The sequence below is a fragment of the Tachyglossus aculeatus genome, chromosome 18, assembly GCF_015852505.1.
Source record: "Tachyglossus aculeatus isolate mTacAcu1 chromosome 18, mTacAcu1.pri, whole genome shotgun sequence".
Lineage (NCBI taxonomy): Eukaryota > Metazoa > Chordata > Mammalia > Monotremata > Tachyglossidae > Tachyglossus > Tachyglossus aculeatus.
In genome coordinates, this window is record NC_052083.1 from 31,229,469 (window position 1) to 31,247,827 (window position 18,359).

Here is an 18,359-nt window from a genome sequence, read left to right on the forward strand (position 1 = left end):
CCCCAGATGGATTCATCTGCAGAATTTACAGATTTATTACTCTATTTATATTACTTGCACATATTTACTATTCTATTTATTTTGTTAATGATGTGCCTATAGCTATAATTCCATTTGTTCGGACGATTTTGACACCTGTCTCCATGTTTTGTTTCGTTGTCTGTCTCCCCCTTCTAGACTGTGAGCCCGTTGTTGGGTAGGGACCGTCTCTATAGGTTGCCGGCTTGTACTTCCCAAGCGCTTAGTACAGTGCTCTGCACACAGTAAGCGCTCAATAAATACGAATGAATGAATGAAGGGGAAGGCACTGAAAAGGGACCGGCCTAATAATAATAATGATGGCATTTATTAAGCACTTACTACATGCCAAGTACTGTTCTAAGCGCTGGGGGGATACAAGGTAATCAGGCTGTCCCACGTGGGGCTCATAGTCTTAATCCCCATTTTAGAGATGAGGTAACTGAGGCCCAGAGAAGTGAAGTGACTTGCCCAAAATCACATAGCTGACGAGTGGCGGAGCCAGGATTAGAACCCATGCCCTCCGACTCCCAAGCCCGTGCTCTTTCCACTGAGCTGTGGTGCTCTCTCCCCCTACGTGATTTAGGCTGCACCTCTGTATTCCAGTGCTATCTTTATGTGGAAAACCCACATCCTGGCAAAGGTGAATGGGGAAGCTGGACCACTTGGAATTTGAGAATAATCTGGTCATTCTCCCCAGAGACTTCCTTTTCCTCTAGACGGGAACTCGTTGCACCTGTCATATTGTTGTGTTGTACTCTCCCAACTGCTTAGTACAGTGCCCTGAACACAGTAAGCGTTCAATCAATCAATCAATCGTATTTATTGAGCACTTACTATGTGCAGAGCACTGTACTAAGCGCTTGGGAAGTACAAATTGGCAACACATAGAGACAGTCCCTACCCAACAGTGGGCTCACAGTCTAAGAGGGGGAGACAGAGAACAGAACCAAACATACCAACAAAATAAAATAAATAGGATAGAAATGTACAAGTAAAATAAATAAATAGAGTAATAAATATGTACAACCATATATACATATATACAGGTGCTGTGGGGAAGGGAAGGAGGTAAGATGGGGGGGATGGAGAGGGGGACGAGGGGGAGAGGAAGGAAGGGGCTCAGTCTGGGAAGGCCTCCTGGAGGAGGTGAGCTCTCAGCAGGGCCTTGAAGGGAATAAATTAATAAATGTGACCGACTGATTGATACACTCTCATTGATTTGTCTCCCTTCTTGGTCTGTTTTACCGTGAGAAGCTCTGGAATAAGAGCTGATTCCAGGAAAGCGGAAGAGAAAGCCATATGCCTTTTTGAGCAGGAGTCGGGGGAGAGGGCAACGGCTATTTTATCAACCATGAGTGAGGACTAGATCCTCCCGGAACAGTTAATTCTGCAGGCGGCTGGATTACCTTGAGCAATTCGTTAAAAGCCCACTGGACACTTCTCCATTTCGGTGCCTCTGTCCCAACATAAATAACCAATCTTTCTCCCCAAAAGCCTCGCTGTTGCAATAACAATTCTCCTTTGGTCTGAGACCCAGTGAAATGCAGGCCTAAGGTCATGAAATGGGCAGGCGGACCTCAATTCTTACAGAAATAAACGTTGGTGGGGATCCGAGCCACTTGCAAGTTTTCTCCTCGACCCCCTAAACCATTCCACTGGTAAAATGGCTACAGTCGAATGGTTCGTTATGATGATAATTATTCCCACCGGGAAACACAAAGGGAGTCGCACAGGGACTTCAGAGGCCAGAGCAAGCTAATAATAACAATGACCATAACAACAACAAAAAATAATGATAAATGTGGTATTTGTTAGGTGCTTTACTATGTGCCATGCACTGTACTAAGCACAAGAGTCGAGAGAGGATAATCAGGTTGGACAGTCCCTGTCTCACGTGGTGCTCACAGTTTAAGGGGAAGAGGGAATGGATCCTCCAAAGAGAAAATTCTCTATTTTTCTTGATTTGTTTAGCCATTTTTTTTATGGTATTTGCTAAGTGCTTACTATGTGCCAAGCACTGGGGTAAATAGAAAATAAGCAGATTAGACACAAGCCCTGTCCCACATGGGGCTCACAGTTCTGACCTCCATTTTACAGATGGGGTAACTGAGCCACAGTTAAGTAAAATGACTTGCCCAAGGTCACACACATGGAAGACAAATGGCGGAGCCCCATGTGGGACAGAGACTATGTCCAATCTGAGTACCTAGCATCTACCAAAGCGCTAAATACAGTACCTGGCACATATTAAGCAGTTTAACCATTTAAAAAAAATAAGTGGAAAGGACTCCGGGTTTATGAAGAAAAAATCCTTGGTCTGCATCCCTGCTTCCCCTTCATGCACTCAAACTTGGCCACGGGTTTGAGCTGACTGGTGGAGGCCCGGTTTAGCCGGGGGTTACAGCCCCTTCATCCAAGCCCTAATGGGCTCCCAGGTGGGCGGGATTGGGAAACCTATGGAATTCCTGGATTCGCCTGTTTTCTCTGTGGCAAGACAGGACTCGAGGTGGGTGACGCCAGGGAGAAGATGCCAAGAGCCTGCGTCCACTCCTGTAATTCGGTGACGGGGCTGGGACTGTCTCTTTGTGGAGCTCATTCGTTCTCCCCAGTGGAGGGGGTGGGGGGGTGGCCCAGGAACAAGATCACGCAACTGAGGGTCAGGACTCCTGGGTTCGAATCCCGGCTCTGCCACTTACCTGGTGGATGACCTTGGGCAAGTCACTTGCCTTCTCTGGGCCTCAGCTTCTTCCCCTTTAAAATGGGGATTCAATGCCTGTTCTTCCTCCGACTTTGACTGGGAACCCTACGCGGGACAGGGACTGTGTCTGACCTGATTAACTCTAGCTACCCCAGCACTTGAAATAGTGCTTGACACCTAATAAGCATTTCACAAATATAATAACAATGATAACAAATAACCCATCCTCCCTCCCCGTTAAACTGTGAGCCCAGTGTGGGTCAGGAACTGCATCCAATATGATTGCACTGTATCTACCCCAGCACTTGACACAGCCAGCATTTTACAAATACCATAATTATATTTATTTTATTGTTATTATTATCATAATGTCTAAAGAGTCTGGGGCAGCAGTGGGAAGTCGAGTTACTGAGCATGCTCTAACCTCACTCTCCCCCCACCATCCCTTGCCCCCTTCTCAGGGGGCATCTTGTCAGGGTTAAACAGGAGGAGGGGGAGCTCTAGGTGAAAAGGTGTTTAATCTCTGGCACTTTGAGACTTCTGGGTGACTAGGAACTCCGATGAGTTCCCACAAAAAAACGTGATCACCTCCACCTCTGAGCTCTCTGAACTTTTTAAAAACAAAAAGGACAGAGGTGCTTTCTTGCTGCCACGTTTATTTCCCCACCACCACCACCTGCCCCACTCCCCAACCTCAGGCCCAGGTCTGACTGCTTTTCTTCAAACCGTCCATGCACAAAGCCAACAGAGGCACCGTCAGAAAGCTGACGACAACCAGAGAAAGGGATGGTGACCACTCTATGAGCTGACAGGAGATAAAAACATCCAAGACCCTAGCTACAAAACCACTTTATGCCTCCTTTTCAAATTCTGACCCCTTGAGTTGAAACAGATCCTGTCTCCTTTAACCTGATACTCCTAGAAGGTGGAATGGGGGCTTCCTGACACTCCCAGGCACTTGGTAAGGTGCTCTGCACACAGTAAGTGCTCAATAACGATCACTGATGGAACCTCTGCTTCCCCACTTCCCGCTTCTGTGAGTTCCAAGTGGGACAACAAGGGTCCGGCCTGATTACCTTGAATCTACCCCAGCCTCTGACATTCACAGGCACAAATACCACAATTTCCATCATTCAGAAGCAGCAGCAGCAAAAGTTACTGAGCACTCGGGCGGTTGGAAATATACCGAAGTTGCTCCCCTGCCCTGCACTTCTGGAGTTTGCCTTATCTCACACTCTGCAACACTCCTCTGCTAGAACACCCTGCATCTACTTCTTGCAGAAGGGCCTTCCCAACTCTGATGGACGGAGACTTCCCAAAGACCACTGGATGGGTGCTGAAACAGAAGACTTGCTCCCCCTTTACCTAATCAACTCCCCCTCTGCCTAATCAATCAGTCAATGGTATCTTCACGTGCTAAGTGCAGAGCAGTGTACCAAGTGCTTGGGAGAGTACCACATAACAGAATGAGCAGACCCGTTCCCCGCCCACAACGAGCTTACGTGTGGAGCACCATACGATCTCCTCTCAGGTGACTTTGGAGCTTAGCAAGGGGGGAACTGGGGGACCTCGGGCAGCCTGATCCTAGCAGACCAAAGTGCACAAAAAACCTGCTCTGGGCTTTTGGCCACTGGACGGAGGACAAGGCAAAGCCCTGTCCAGGAGCCAACCGCCAAACAAGGTCAAAAAAGGAAAGCAATCCGCTGGGGTGCCTCTTTCCAGCCACCCATCTGACTACCCTGAGGATCTGCAGCCTTCTCCACCTCCACCCCCAACCCCAGAACCGCCTCACAGTCCAAAACGCAAAAGGCTCCTTTACTCACTCTTCACCCAGCTGGGCCGGAGGCCAACCGCCAGTGTGCCAACCTGATTCTGCAGCGTCCAGACGGGAAAGGCAGGTGACAGCGGGCTGGACTCCCCAAGCTTTTATCCAACACTGGGCCCCTCCCCAGCTTCCAGGAGAAAGAGGAGGAGGAGGAGGAGGAGGGGCACCTCTGGTTTCCCACACCTCCGCTTTAGGAGAGATTAACGCCAACACCACTAGTCACTGGTTGGCAGGATTCCCTTCCCCGCGTGAGCAGGCAGGCAGCGAGTGGTGCACGGCTCCGGATCCCCATCCACCCCTGCCAGATCAGCGGTCTCACTTGGGCTGGGAGAGAAAGCCAGCCGGCCCCCTCCGCTGCGGCCTCCTAGAAGCCCCTCGGCTTCCAAATGGATCGGGCCAGTGGGAAACGGTCCCCACCCAGTGACAGCCCTTGGAGCTTTCTTAACCAAAGCAACTGAAGCCTGTAAGCCCTGAAATTCCTTTTGTATATTTATACAGGCTCTGTTTGGCATGCATTTCTGACCGAGCGACGAAATGGATAGCTGGGAGAATTGTGGCGCGGAGGTGGGGGGTGGGGGTGGCGTGGAGGTGCTTTGGCCGATCCCCACCCAGGGAAATGGCGGAGAGGGGATGGAGGTACAGGACAGTTAAGCCCCGGGGAGGGGTCACAGCTAGTTCTGCTGAAGGGAATCAGTGCTTCTCCAGAGTGCTCCTCTTCTCCTCGCCAGTTTAGGGTGCCTCACTGTTTTTAGGTGGGGATTCTGGTGATTTTCATCATCATCAATCGTATTTATTGAGCGCTTACTATGTGCAGAGCACTGTACTAAGATTTTGAAATAGGCAGCAGACTGGAAACTCAGAAGCCCAGAACCTTCTCTCCACCGACTCACTCGCTATGTGGCTTTTGGCCAGTCATTCGGCTTCTAACCAATCAATGGCACTTACTAAGCACTTACTGTGTGGAGAGCACTGTACTAAGCCCCTACGATTCATCTGGAAGGAAAAAAAAATCTACTTCAGGGTCAGGTGAAGGGACGTTTTGGAAGACAGGTCAGAAAATCCCCTCTGCCTGGAAAGACCCAGGACCTCCTTGCCCATCACAGCTGATTGACCGATTGTTCCCCTAGACTGTAAACTTGCTATGGGCAGGGAATGTGTCTGCTAATTCTGTTGTATTGTCTTCTCCCAAGAGCTCTCAGTACAGTGTTCTACACATAGAGCGCTCAATACATACCATTGACTGATGGATTCAAAGCATCCAAGAGCCAGAAAAGGATGGACTGGAAGCGGTAATAACAATAATAATAACAATAGTATTTATTAAGTACTTACTATGTGCCCCAGGCAGTTTACTAATTGCTGAGGTAGATACAGGTTAATCTAGTTGGACACAAACTCTGTTCCATATGGGCCTCTCAGTCCAAGAGAAAGGGAGAGCAGGAACTTAATCCCCATTTTACACATGAGGAAACTGAGGCCTAGAGAAGTGAAATGACTTGCCTAAGGTCACACAGCAGGCAAGTGACAGAGCTGGGATTAGAGCCCAGGATCTCCGACTCCTGGGCCCAAGTTCTTTCTACTTGGCCATGCTGCTTCTCCCAGAGCTCAGACTTCAGAAATGATTCATACATCATCTCTGAATCTCTATTCAGAGATAATGAACAACAGAATATCATGGATGAATAATGAAGAACTACGTTTTGCTGCCAATTGAAAACGATCTTTAAGCCCCTAGTTACTAAAACCATAAATGAATGCTCCATAGACGAAGTTGCCAGTCACCACTCCTGGCAACCAACAAAGCAGCTTCTCAGTGTGTTACTTTGTATTTCTTATGCACATCACTCAATGCCAGTAGCACCTGTGGGAAGAGTGGAAGCGGGTGATACTCCCTAGCAAAGAACTGTTTATTCACTGTGCGCGTGTGGCTTACACCTTTGTTACTCATTATAAACAGCATCTAGGTAAAACTAAAAACGAATTCAGTGGAGACTGAGGAGCAGGAAGGTAACTGTTGGGATGGTCAGTGGAAGGGAGCTGAGATTTAGACGCGAGAGCTTATTGAATGCTTTAGGGAGGTGACTATGATGACAAAAGCAGTCAAGGCTGTTATGGGGGTGAAGGGGGAAAGCCCCACCCAATCCATTTGGCAGTTTTCATTAATATCAAATTCACCCCTAAAGTTGGGGAAAGTTCAAAAAGGGCAGGGAAAATATGAATTTCCGTAGTAGTTGATACCTGAACAGCATTCCAAAAATGCACGTGCCTCCTCCTTAGCGTGTGTGCACTCCATTATTTACTTTGACCACTCGAGTTGTGTGTGTTTGTCTGTGTGTGTGTCTCCAGTTACAGCATAATCTCCTTGAGTAAGGGGCAAGTGTCAGTTTGTTATTATGTACTTCTCAAGTGTCACTAACCAAGTGGGTGCCCAGTGAATGCTGGCAGGACGGCTGCAGACTTGCCACCTGATAATTAAAATTAAGGTTCAAATGTTTGAAAAGCATTGCCAAGTGCTAAGAGCTGAGAGTCTACTATCGATTATTTATAGGCCACCTGAGAAGAGACTCTCCTGCCCGGAGACAGGTAATTTTCCTTTCTTACAGGTACAGTCCTTCCGCTTCCAATACGCTTTGCATTAAGTGCTGGGATGGGTTTTGTTGTTTGTTTTTTTAACTGGTACATGTCAACTGCTTGCTATGTTCTTACATTTACACTGCACTAAGCTTAGGGTAGATGCCAGATACTCAGGTTGGATGCAGTCCCCATCTCACATGGGGCTCACAGTCTAAGAAGAAAGGGTTTCCCCAAGGCTCCTCGCTTTTTCTCTTTTTCAAAAAAATGGCATTTGTTAAGATCAAGACTGACACAATAATAATAATAATAATAATAATAATAATGGCATTTGTTAAGTGCTTACGATGTGCAAAGCACTGTTCTAAGCACTGGGGGGGATACAAGGTGATCAGGTTGTCGCACGTGGGGCTCACAGTCTTCATCCCCATTTTACAGATGAGGTAACTGAGGGTCTGAGAAGTGAAGTGACTTGCCCAAGGTCACACAGCAGACATGTGGCGGAGCCGGGATTCGAACCCATGACCTCTGACTCCAAAGCCCGGGCTCTTTCCACTGCGCCACGCTGCTTCTCTGTTGTAAATTCCTTGACAGCAGGGAGCAGGGAGGTCTTCCTTCTGTTGACAATAATGATGGGATGTAGTGAGTTTCCTCAGTTTCAGAGCTTCAGTTTCCTCAACTGTAAAATGGGGATCAGATACCTGCTTCTCCCTCCTTCTTAGACTGTGAACCCCCTGTGGGACAGGAGCTGTATCCGGCCCAATTGTGCTGTATCGATTCCGGCACTTGGCACATGGTAAGTGCTTAATAACATCATTATTATAGTTGTTTTGCGGACTTTTCTTCCTCTCAGCCCCCAAGGTAAAGGGAAAAAAAACTGCACCCCCACAGCCCTCTCCAAAAAGTTCCAGAAAGCATTTTGAAAACACTTCTGAAATGTGGTCTTGTGCTAATAATCGGAAAACTGAACCGAGGGACTGTCAAACAGACTTACTTAATAGCACAGCTGTGCTCACAGAGTGGATATTTAAGAAAGAATGAAAGAAGAAAGAAACTGACTTGGTTGTATAACACGAAACCCTTCACCTCCTCAAAGGGCTGAGTGATGTGGAAAATTACAGTGGACACTGATGAGAATTTCGGTCAAAGAAACAGCAACAGGGAAGGAAGGTATTTACACCCTACGGGGTACGCATCCAGGGGTCAAAGTTAGAAAGTTCTGGCCTTTGGTCTGTCACCACAGGGCCTCAGATAGGCACACCCACACACACACAAAAAAACAAAACCACCCAGCTCCCTGAATGGATGTCAATACCCTCAAGGAAAGCCCAGCCCAGCGCCACATTCGGGGAAAAAAGAGATTTTGACTGAAGTAAATCACACCCATGTTCCCCTCCTTGAGCTTCTACTGCTCGTTTTCTTACCACTCTGGATTAGTGCACTGCCCTGTCTAGATGACTGTGCTACACACCAAGTAGTTAGTAGTTAAGAGTAGTCCTGGGATCTAGGAGAAGCAGTGTGGCTCACTGGAAAGAACCCAGGCTTTGGAGTCAGAGGTCACGGGTTCAAATCCTGGCTCTGCCAATTGTCAGCTGTGTGACTTTGGGCAAGTCACTTAACTTCTCTGGGCCTCAGTTCCCTCATCTGTAAAATGGAGATGAAGACTGAGCTCCACGTGGGACAACCTGATCACCTTGTATCCCCCCAACGCTTAGAACAGTGCTTTGCACATAGTAAGCGCTTAACAAATACCATTATTATTATTATTATCTTCCCCTTTATTTCATGTACTCCATCATTTGGGTATGCTTCCGAGGCCAACGGTGCTGTACCCATAGCTTCTTTAGTCTTTTGGCTTGACTATAGTAATAATGATGATGATGATGATGGTATTTGTTAAGCACTTACTAGGTGCAAAGCACTACAAATAAGCGCTAATCATACGCCAAAGCCCTTAGTTAAGCACTGCTCACTGTGAGGAGTGGAGATGCCTACCAACTCTGTTATATTGTACTCTCCCAAGCGCTTAGTAGTGTGCTCTTCACACAGCTCCATAAATATGATTGATTGATTGACTAAACAGACATAAGTAGACACTGGGGAAGACACTTGGTACCTAGGAAGCGTTTAAAGACTCGATCAGGAAACACAGGGGCGCTGAGTCCATGGAAATCATACGGAAGAGTAGAGGACGGAAGCAGAAAGAGACCAGGATAGGGAGTCAGGAGACCCAGGTTTTAGTCCAGGCTCTGTCACATACTTGCTGGGTGACCTTTAGACAAGACAGCTTTGCAAGTCACAAGTCTTTGTGCTTCAATTTCCCAATCTGTAAACTGAGGGACAACACCTGCTCCATGGATGTGTCCCATCTGATTACGCTGGGCTCGGCACAGTGCCTGGAACACAGTAAGCACTCACTACATACCATCATTACTGTAAACAGAAGGAAGACCTCCCTGCTCCCTGCTCCCTGCTGTCAAGGAACTTACAACCCAATGGGGGATGCAGGCGACAGCCTCTCCTATCAGCCCAGTTTCGCCCAAATATGCCCACTTCTGGAGCTTTTTCCAATTACCTGCCGGCCACCCAAGACACTCATCTTCCCAGCTGAAACTGAAGGGTGTTGATGGAAGTCGGGGACGACAGGGAGAGGCGGCAATGGGTAAGGGGGACTGGAAAAATTGTCACACTGTGCGCATGCGCACACACATACACCCCATCTTCCCCAGAGGATAGCGAACATGGCAGAGTAAGAATCTGTGAGGCATGGCCCTAGCATCCAACTCCCAGTCCCATGATCTTTCCTCTAGGACACGTTTTACTGCACCTCTGCACCTAACCTAGGTGCTTCACTGCACCTCGGTTGGCCAAGAGCTCCAAAAAGCTTTGAAAGAAGTCAAAAGTATGCCAGAGAATCCCGAACAACAACAACAAAAAAAACACAGACTGAGAAAGAACAGCTGCCAACCCTCAGTATTTCACACAAGACTTCTCATTCTCAATTTGAGAAAAACCAGCTCGCTGCCCAACACCCTGCTCTGCGCTCAAGTCTCCCTTCTACTGACTGAAGCAGATGCACATCTCCACGCATCTGGGAGAACATTACAAGTAAATTCTCCACAAAACTCCACGAGAAACTGGACCTAGGCATTTTCCCTACTACAAATGTGGGAGGCGCCCGCTGGGAAGATGCAAAAGTTGGCTAGCTCAAACTGGGGGGTGGGTTTTCGGGGTCATTATTCCCGAGTGAATGAAAACAGTTCTCCTGGACCCGTTTCACACCAAGAGTTCAGAAATACTGGGAGACCAAGGTTTTGGGGTTTTTTTCCCCCACGGTATTTATTAAGGGCTTATTATGTGCCAAACACTGTTCTAAGCACTGGGGTACATACAAGTTAATAAGGTCAGACAGAGTGCCTTTCCTGCCCAAGGCCTTAGTAGGGCGAACGGGTATTTAACCCCCATTTTACAGTTGATGAAACTGAGGCCCAGAGAAGTGAAGTTACTTGCCTGAGGTCACACAGCAGAGAAGTGGCAGTCAGAATTAGAACCCAGGTCCTTCTAGCTCCCAGGCCCGTGCTCTTCCCACTAGGCCATGCTGCTTCCCAATGCTGTAACATAATGCAAAATGGGAGAGACCTTCTAATCCTTCTAATGGATAATGGAGATCATTATCCATTTTGGGCATCATCACAGCCTTTTCCTATCCTCTTTCAGGCTCCCATGCCTTTTGACCAATGCAGAACTCACTGGTATCACCCTCCCCAACACACCCGCAGCAAGAGGAGGGAAGCAAAAATTAAACTTGTAGTATGCGGTTTTGAGTTCTGGTGAAATATGTGCGGGGAAGAGAACAAAACCCTGAAACGTGAAACCCTGCAGTTCTGGCATTTGCTGTCCGCCTGGACAATCGTGAACTGATCGTGAGCAACGGGAGAAGGGTCACAGATGGCATGACTGAGAACATTTCTGCCCCACTCCACTCCATAGGAGACAGGATAAAGGAGGAAAGGAAACAAATCCAACAGGAGGAAAAGAGGAAGAGAAAGAAAGCAGGAGGTAATCTGAAAGCAAAGAGCTTCATTTCAGCATGGTCAATCCCTCCCTGACTTCCATTCTGCACACCAATCGGGTAACGGCGAGAGAGATGGACTGAGCCAGTACGCTAAACACTTGAGAACAAACTCTCCCTTAACTTTTTAAATAATCCGTCCTTTCCCCTTCTACAAATGCCTTGCAGAGAGTCCTTTATCCAAATGAAAGTAAAGCATGGACAATCCCATTCTCTCTACTCACCGAGGCAGAAGGTCAGTATGGACGGCAGTCACAATTCGTCTTGAATCTTCCAACTTCAGGAGCCTGAGATTTGAAAACAACGGGAGTATTCATTTCAGCTGCCAGGAATGGGAAAGCACAGAGTACAGAAAAACATTTGCGCATCAGTCATGTTGTCAACAGTCCCCTCAATGAGCTAATAATAATATGGGCTACGAAGGGACCGGCCTGGGCTACAAAGTCCAGGGAGCGGGACCCTGAGTGAAGAAGGGAGGGAAAGATCTGGTGGATGGCGAGAAGGGGTTGGGTCCAGGCATAAAGACTTGTGTGGGTGAAGGAGAAGGGACAGCGGGTGGGACGGGGCATAGATGGGTGGCATCCCCTGAAGCTCCCAGTCAGAAACCAAAGCCCAAGTTGACGGCAAACTCTGGGACGGTGTCCCGTGCACAAATCCAAAAGGCACGGATTCTGTGGCTTTCCACGGGGCTGACCGAAGAGGGGAGAGGCTGCAGAGAAGGGTGTGAGTGGTTCAGGATGGGCTGGACCCCACCTGGGCCAGGGCCTCCAGACCCTCGGGGTTCACGGGGGGGGACGAAGGGGGGACCTGCCTTCCCCAGCCCAGGCAGGCAGGGTGGCCGGCAGTTAAAGGCCCAGGATGGTGGGGGAGGCCCCCAGGGACTAGCTCCTCAAAGAGGGTTTACCTTATCCACCTCCTTGTTGAATTTTAACTAGTGCACATTGCTGATTGGACTACATTCTCATCGTTCGAGGTGCCTCACCTCCCCCTCTCAGACTGTCTCCTGGGAGCCAGGGACTGATTTTCCTGTAATTCCCCTTGCCCTTGAGACTACTGTAAATGCAGTGTAAGTGCATAATAATAATAATAGCAATGGTATTTATTATGTGCTTTCTATTGGATGAGCACTGTGCTGAACGCTGGGGCAGATAAGGGATAATTGGAGCCGACAGAGTCCCATGGAGTTCTCAGTCTAAGAGGGAAGGAGAATGGATATCTTCTCCCCCATTTCAGAGGTGGGAAAACTGAAGAAAATAGTAGTAAGGATAATAATAGCAATAAGACTAATAATGTGACCAGGGTCTGATCAATCGAAGCAGCCACTGAGACGGAAGGGGAGAGGGGAAGGTGAGGGGAAAAAAAGCAGAAACAGCGTCAGCGTGGCATAGTGGATTGAGCACAGGGTTGGGAGTCAGTTGGACACGGGTTCTAGTCTCGGCTCCACCGCTTATCTGCCGTGTGACTGCGGGCAAGTCACTTCATTTCTCTGTGCCTCAGTTTCCTCATCTGTAAAATGGGGACTAAGACTGTGAGCCTCTTGTGGGACATGGTCTGGGTCAGACCTGATTAGCTTGAATCTATTCCAGCACTTAGTATAGTGCCGGGCACACAGTTAAGTGCTTAACCAATGCCATTAAAGAAAAAAAAGATTAAGAAACTGCTCAATCTTCAATCTAAGGACAGTAAAGAGTCCTAAATAACTCCAGAGCTCTGAGACTCACCCCCTCGATCAATAATATTTACTGGGTGCCCACTATGTGCAGGACACCATACTAAGCGCTTGGGAGAGTACAACAGAGTAAAGTAGACACAATCCCTCAAGGGGCTTATGATCTAGTGGGGGAACAGCTAATTGAAGGTGTCCTGATGGGAACAGGAATTACAGATCTGCACTGTGGGGGATACCATGGCTGGAAGAGAAGAGAAAGGGATATTGGAATGACACACATGGGAACGGTACCTGAAATGATCTGTGTCAAAGGGATCCACTCATGAGAAAAAAGTGGGGGGAAAGAAGAGGTGGGAGCACACCCCAGTTCCAACAACAATTGTGGTAGCTGGATGGGGCTTACCATGAGCTAAGGACTGGAGGAAATTTAAGATAATCAGGTCGGACACAGCCGCAGACCCACATGGCACTGAAAACTCGTTATGGGCAGGGAAAGTGCTTAGTGCAGGGCTCTGCATATGGCAAGCACACAGTAAATACTGCTGATTGGATGACTGATGTGACTCCCGGTCAAAGTAAGAGGGAGAATAATAATAATAGTAATGGTGGTATTTGTAAAGGGCCTACAATGTGCCAAGCACTTGCTAAGCGCTGGGGTAGAGACAAACTAGTCAAGTCAGATCCAGGCCCTGTCCCACATGTGGCTCACAGTCTTAATCCCCATTTTACAGATGAGGTAATTGAGGCCCAGTGAAGTTAAGTGATCTGCCCAACGTCACACAGCAGACATGTGGCAGAGCCAGGATTAGAACCCCCGTTCTCAGATTCCCAGGCCCACGTTCCTTCCACTAGGCCACGCTGAATCCCTAGGAGAATTTGCAATTTATACCTGTCCCCCCAGATTATCAGCTTCCAGGAGGCTAGGGAATAAATCTAAATCAGTGTCCTAACAATAACAATAATAACAACAACAACTGTGGCACCTGTTGAGCGCTGACCATGTGCCAAGTAAGTCCCGTACTAAGCGCTGGGGTAGAAATAAAATAATCGGGTCAGGCATAGTCCCTGTCCCACATGGGACTCACAGTCTAAGGGGGAGAGCAGAATAGTATCTTTGCCTAGAAATTGGTACAACACCCTGCACATTTTAAGGACTTCATAAATGTCATGACTACCGTGGCACCATAAGAGGCATTTTATAGACAAGAAGGGCTTTTCGGAAAAAGACTGACTGGCAAATGCAAGCATCCGTGTGAAATACAAGACGCCTCGGGAGCCTTTCTGTTCCTATGAAAAATGATAAAATGAGGCGGAGTCACCAATGACTTCTTTTGTTCTCCCAAACGGTCTCTTGCAACTCCTGCCCTTCTCTCCATGACCACCACACGTTTCCCCCAGTTTCCATGACAAAAACCACAGTCCACATAATGGCTGCTTTGTACCCTTCGCCGAAAGGGCACACACATCCAAAAATATGGGTCTTCTGCAAGGCCAAAACTTTTCCTTTGCTTTTTCCCGATTTTCTCAGAGAGGGGCAGAGAATGAGTCCCTTTCTCACTCCCTACACGCCATCTCTTGTTCCTGTTTCTTTTCCACGGGTTCGGCACCTGCTTTCCCATGGAGGCAAGCTGCCTTCGGGATTTATCGAGTGCTTTCTACCTGAGGGTAGGGGGCTTTAGTGAAATCCATGGCAAAAACCTCATCCAACCATCTGGGTGGGGAATGAACTTTGCCCCCTCTCTTCTAAAAACCTCAAAGCTCAAAACAAATACACAGTGCTTCCCTCTGCTCTCCAATCACTTCTCCTCCATAACAACAGTTAGTTAAAACGCCCACCCCGTGGTAAGTGTATCGGATGGTTTGGAACACAAAACAAGGTCCGCTTCTCCACAGGTTGAACTAGGGACTGCAAACCCATTAATAATTTGCCAGGAGAGGTGGGCAGAGGATGGGACTGGTGGGAGTCAGGAGACCTGGGTTCTGGACCCTATTTGCCCCCAGAACTCCCATCTGAACTTAGATAAGGCATGCAACTTCTCTGTGACTCGGTTCTCTCATCTGTAAAATGGGGATACCAGCTCCCAGACTGTGAGCCCGGCTTGGGACAGGGAATGTGTTCAATCGGATCATCTCGTAGCAATCAGTGGTAATTACTGAGCACTTACTGTAAGTGCTTGGGAGAGTGAACAACAGAGTTGGTAGAAATGTTCCCTGTCCACATCATCATCATCATCATCATCATCATCATCATCAATTGTATTTATTGAGCGCTTACTGTGTGCAGAGCACTGTACTAAGCGCTTGGGAAGTACAAGTTGGCAACATATAGAGACAGTCCCTACCCAACAGTGGGTCCACAGCGAGCTTACAGTCCAGAAAAATCTACCCCACCTTCTAAATAAAATGATAACTTCACAAAGTAGTGTCCAACTTTTACTCCAACGTACTCAGGACAGAGTGTCTGGGAGAGGGTCTCAACAGCAAATGAGTCTTTTTTTAAAGGGGAGAAGAGGTCAGCAAGGTCAAAATGCCATCCAAAACATCTCTGGAATCTCCATTAGCCCTAAATTGGCTGTGTGAACCAATACTTATGGGACTTGGGGCTAATTCAGAGCCGGGATCACAACCCAGAGCCTTCTGACTCCTGTGCCCATGCTCTATCCACTAGGCCGTGCTGCTTCTCCCCCTGAGAGGGGTTCCAAAACCTGAACGGAGCTGTGCTTGGGCTGGAAATCTCAACTACCTGTGGTGTCGATTAATATAGAAGCAGACTGGCCTGGTGTCTTCTAGACACCATCTTCAATCGGGGATTGAACAGGGCCCTGTTCTCTCTCCCCATTAGGCTGTGAGCCCCGTGTGGAATAGGGATGGTGCCCAACCTGATTACCTTGACTCTACCCCAGTGCTTAGTACAGTGCTTGGCGCAGAACAGCAATTTAGCAAATACCATTATCATTATGATTATACAATAAGCCTTCATCCACGTTTCTGTCACACTTCAGTATGATTGAACACTGCAGGCCGGGCTCTGGACTCATGAGTAGGATGTCATGTGGGGGACAGACTGGGTCCAATCTTGTATCTATCCCAGCACTTGGTACGGTGTCTGGCACACAGTAAGTGCTTAACAAATACCATTTAAAAAAATGGCATTTACTGAGCACTCACTATGCACAGAGCACCGTACTAAGCGCTCGGGAGAGTCCAGTACAACAGAGTCGGCAGACCCATTCCCTGCCCTTCTAGACTGTGAACCCATTGTTGGGTAGGGATTGTCTCCATTTGTTGCCGAATTGTACTTTCCAAGCACTTAGTACAGTGCTCTTCACACAGTAAGCACTCAATAAATACGACAATGACTGAATGCTGAAATGTGACACCACACAGCATAGCTAGAATTGCACTTTTTCTCCTACCAGATTTGTAGCTGGAAAAAAGCTAGAGGCTTTATAGAGAAGGTTCTTCCCATAATGGTTTCTGAACACTTGCCTGGAGGTGTGAAAAACTGTTCAATTACTTATCTTGGGGATGTTTTCTCGGTTTGACGACTCCCTTGATTGATGTTTGCAATCGCATTTCTCTGTCTGCCCTGGACCGAGACACTGAGCCCAGCTGGCTCAGGACAAGGGCTGCCTCGCCTTTGACCCTGTACCCCCCTCAGGGCTTAGCACAGTGCTTGGTGCAGAATAACTTTAAGCTCACTGTGGGCAGGGAATATGTCTATTTAACGTTGTACTGACTCTCCCAAGCACTTAGTACGGTGTACTGCACACCGTAAGCATAAATAGGACTGACTGAATAACAATTTCTAAAGAACCTAACAAGAAGCTTCCACTTAATTGGTTCTGCCCCAGCAGGATGACCTTTCCAATTATTTCACTCCTTTCCAGCTCCTTGCAAAATGCAACCTTGTACCCAACCCATTCTGAAGGCAAAGGGCTCGTCTCAGGGGCAAAAAAAAAAAAAAAAGGCAAGCCAATCAAGCGATCTGCTCTCCAAACATTTCAGAGAATTAGCTGACCTTCCAGTATTCAGCTAAAAGGCCAAGGCATAGCCCTCCCTTAATCATCTAACCTTAAGTGAAGTACCAACCTGGAAACTGAGATTATTGTTTGTAGAGAAGCAGCATGCTGTAGTAATAATAACTGTGGTTTTTGTTAAGCGCTTACAATGCGCCAGGCACTGTTCTAAGCACTGAGCACTGTTCTAAGCGCAAAGCGCTGGGGTGGATACAAGCAAATCAGATTGGACACAATCCCTATACCATGTGGGGCTCACAGTCTCAATCCCCATTTTACAGAAGAGGAAACTGAGGCACAGAGAAGTGAAGTGACTTGCCCAAGGCCATACAGCAGACACGTGGCGGAGCGAGAATTAGAACCTTCTGATTAGGAAGAAGATGGGCCTGGGAGGGAGGAGACCTGGGTTTTAATCCCAGCTCTGTCACTTACTCAACCAGTGTGACCATGGGCAAGTCACTTGAGAAGTCATTTGAGAAACAGCATGGCTTAGTGGAAAGAGCCCGGGCTTGGGAGTCAGAAGTCATGGGTTCTAATGCCGGCTCTGTCACTTGTTTGCTATGTGGCCTTGGGCAAGTCACTTAACTTCTCTGTGCTTCAGTTACCTCATCTATAAAATGGGGATTAAGACTGTGAGCCCCACATGGGACAACCTGATTACCCTGTATCTACCCCAGTGCTTAGAAAACTGCTTGGCACGTAGTAAGCACTTAACAAATACCATTATTATTATTATTATTATTATTATTATTGTTAAAACGTATGCATGCTTCAGTTTCCTCACCTGCAAAATGGGGATTCAATACCTGCTGCCCCTCCTACTTAGAATGGGTGTCCCATGTGGGACAGGACCAGTGTCCAACCTAATTATCTTGTCTCTACTCCAGCGCTTAACATAGTACTTGGCATGTAGTAAGTGCCTAACATCTGACAATTATTCAATTATTATCAGATCACCCAGGTGCTGCTATTGCAGAGGAAACCTACAATCTGCCTACCAAACACTTTTGGTTGGAAGAGCAAATTGGTGTGTTGGAGCAGGCAAAAATGACGGTTCAGACAATATGGGTATCGGGCAGGGGGGATGGGGGAATGGAGAAGGAGAGAGAGAGAGAGAGAGAGAGAAAACCAACAAGAACAGATGAACAGACGGCTGCCTCCTCAATCCCAATCAATCCGTGGTACTTACTGAGTGCTTACTGCACGGAGCCACTCAGCAATCGAGCAAGGAGAGAGGCGGGTGACTCAGGCTGGCTAGGCCTGCCGGGGATTCCAAGCTGGGAACCGGAAGTGCATAAGAGAAGGAATTCTGGTTTTCTGCTCCTAAAAGCCTTGGAAATGTGTCTTGTGTTTCTGCTGTATTGCCAAAGTGCTTGGTGTAGTCCAAAGTTACACTCGGTGAGCACTCAGCAAGCACTCAGCAATTGTCTGATTGGTTAAACATCTACAGGAAGAGAGCTGAGGATGGATATGTATGTGTGTGT

The 18,359-nt window shown here is 47.7% G+C and overlaps 1 protein-coding gene across 3 annotated transcripts in view; it reads right to left on the reverse strand.

The window, feature by feature from the left end:
• AGPAT3 (1-acylglycerol-3-phosphate O-acyltransferase 3) overlaps nucleotides 1-18,359 on the reverse strand; it is a 95,776-nt gene that overhangs the window by 57,141 nt on the left and 20,276 nt on the right. For 2 of the 3 annotated variants that reach the window (XM_038760629.1, XM_038760627.1), the window contains exon 2: nucleotides 11,412-11,474. The gene's annotated coding sequence lies outside the window, so the exon portion shown is untranslated. Of the gene's footprint in view, nucleotides 1-11,411; nucleotides 11,475-11,940; nucleotides 12,031-18,359 lie in introns of those variants that run through there. The other variant, XM_038760628.1, reaches the window with a different exon arrangement.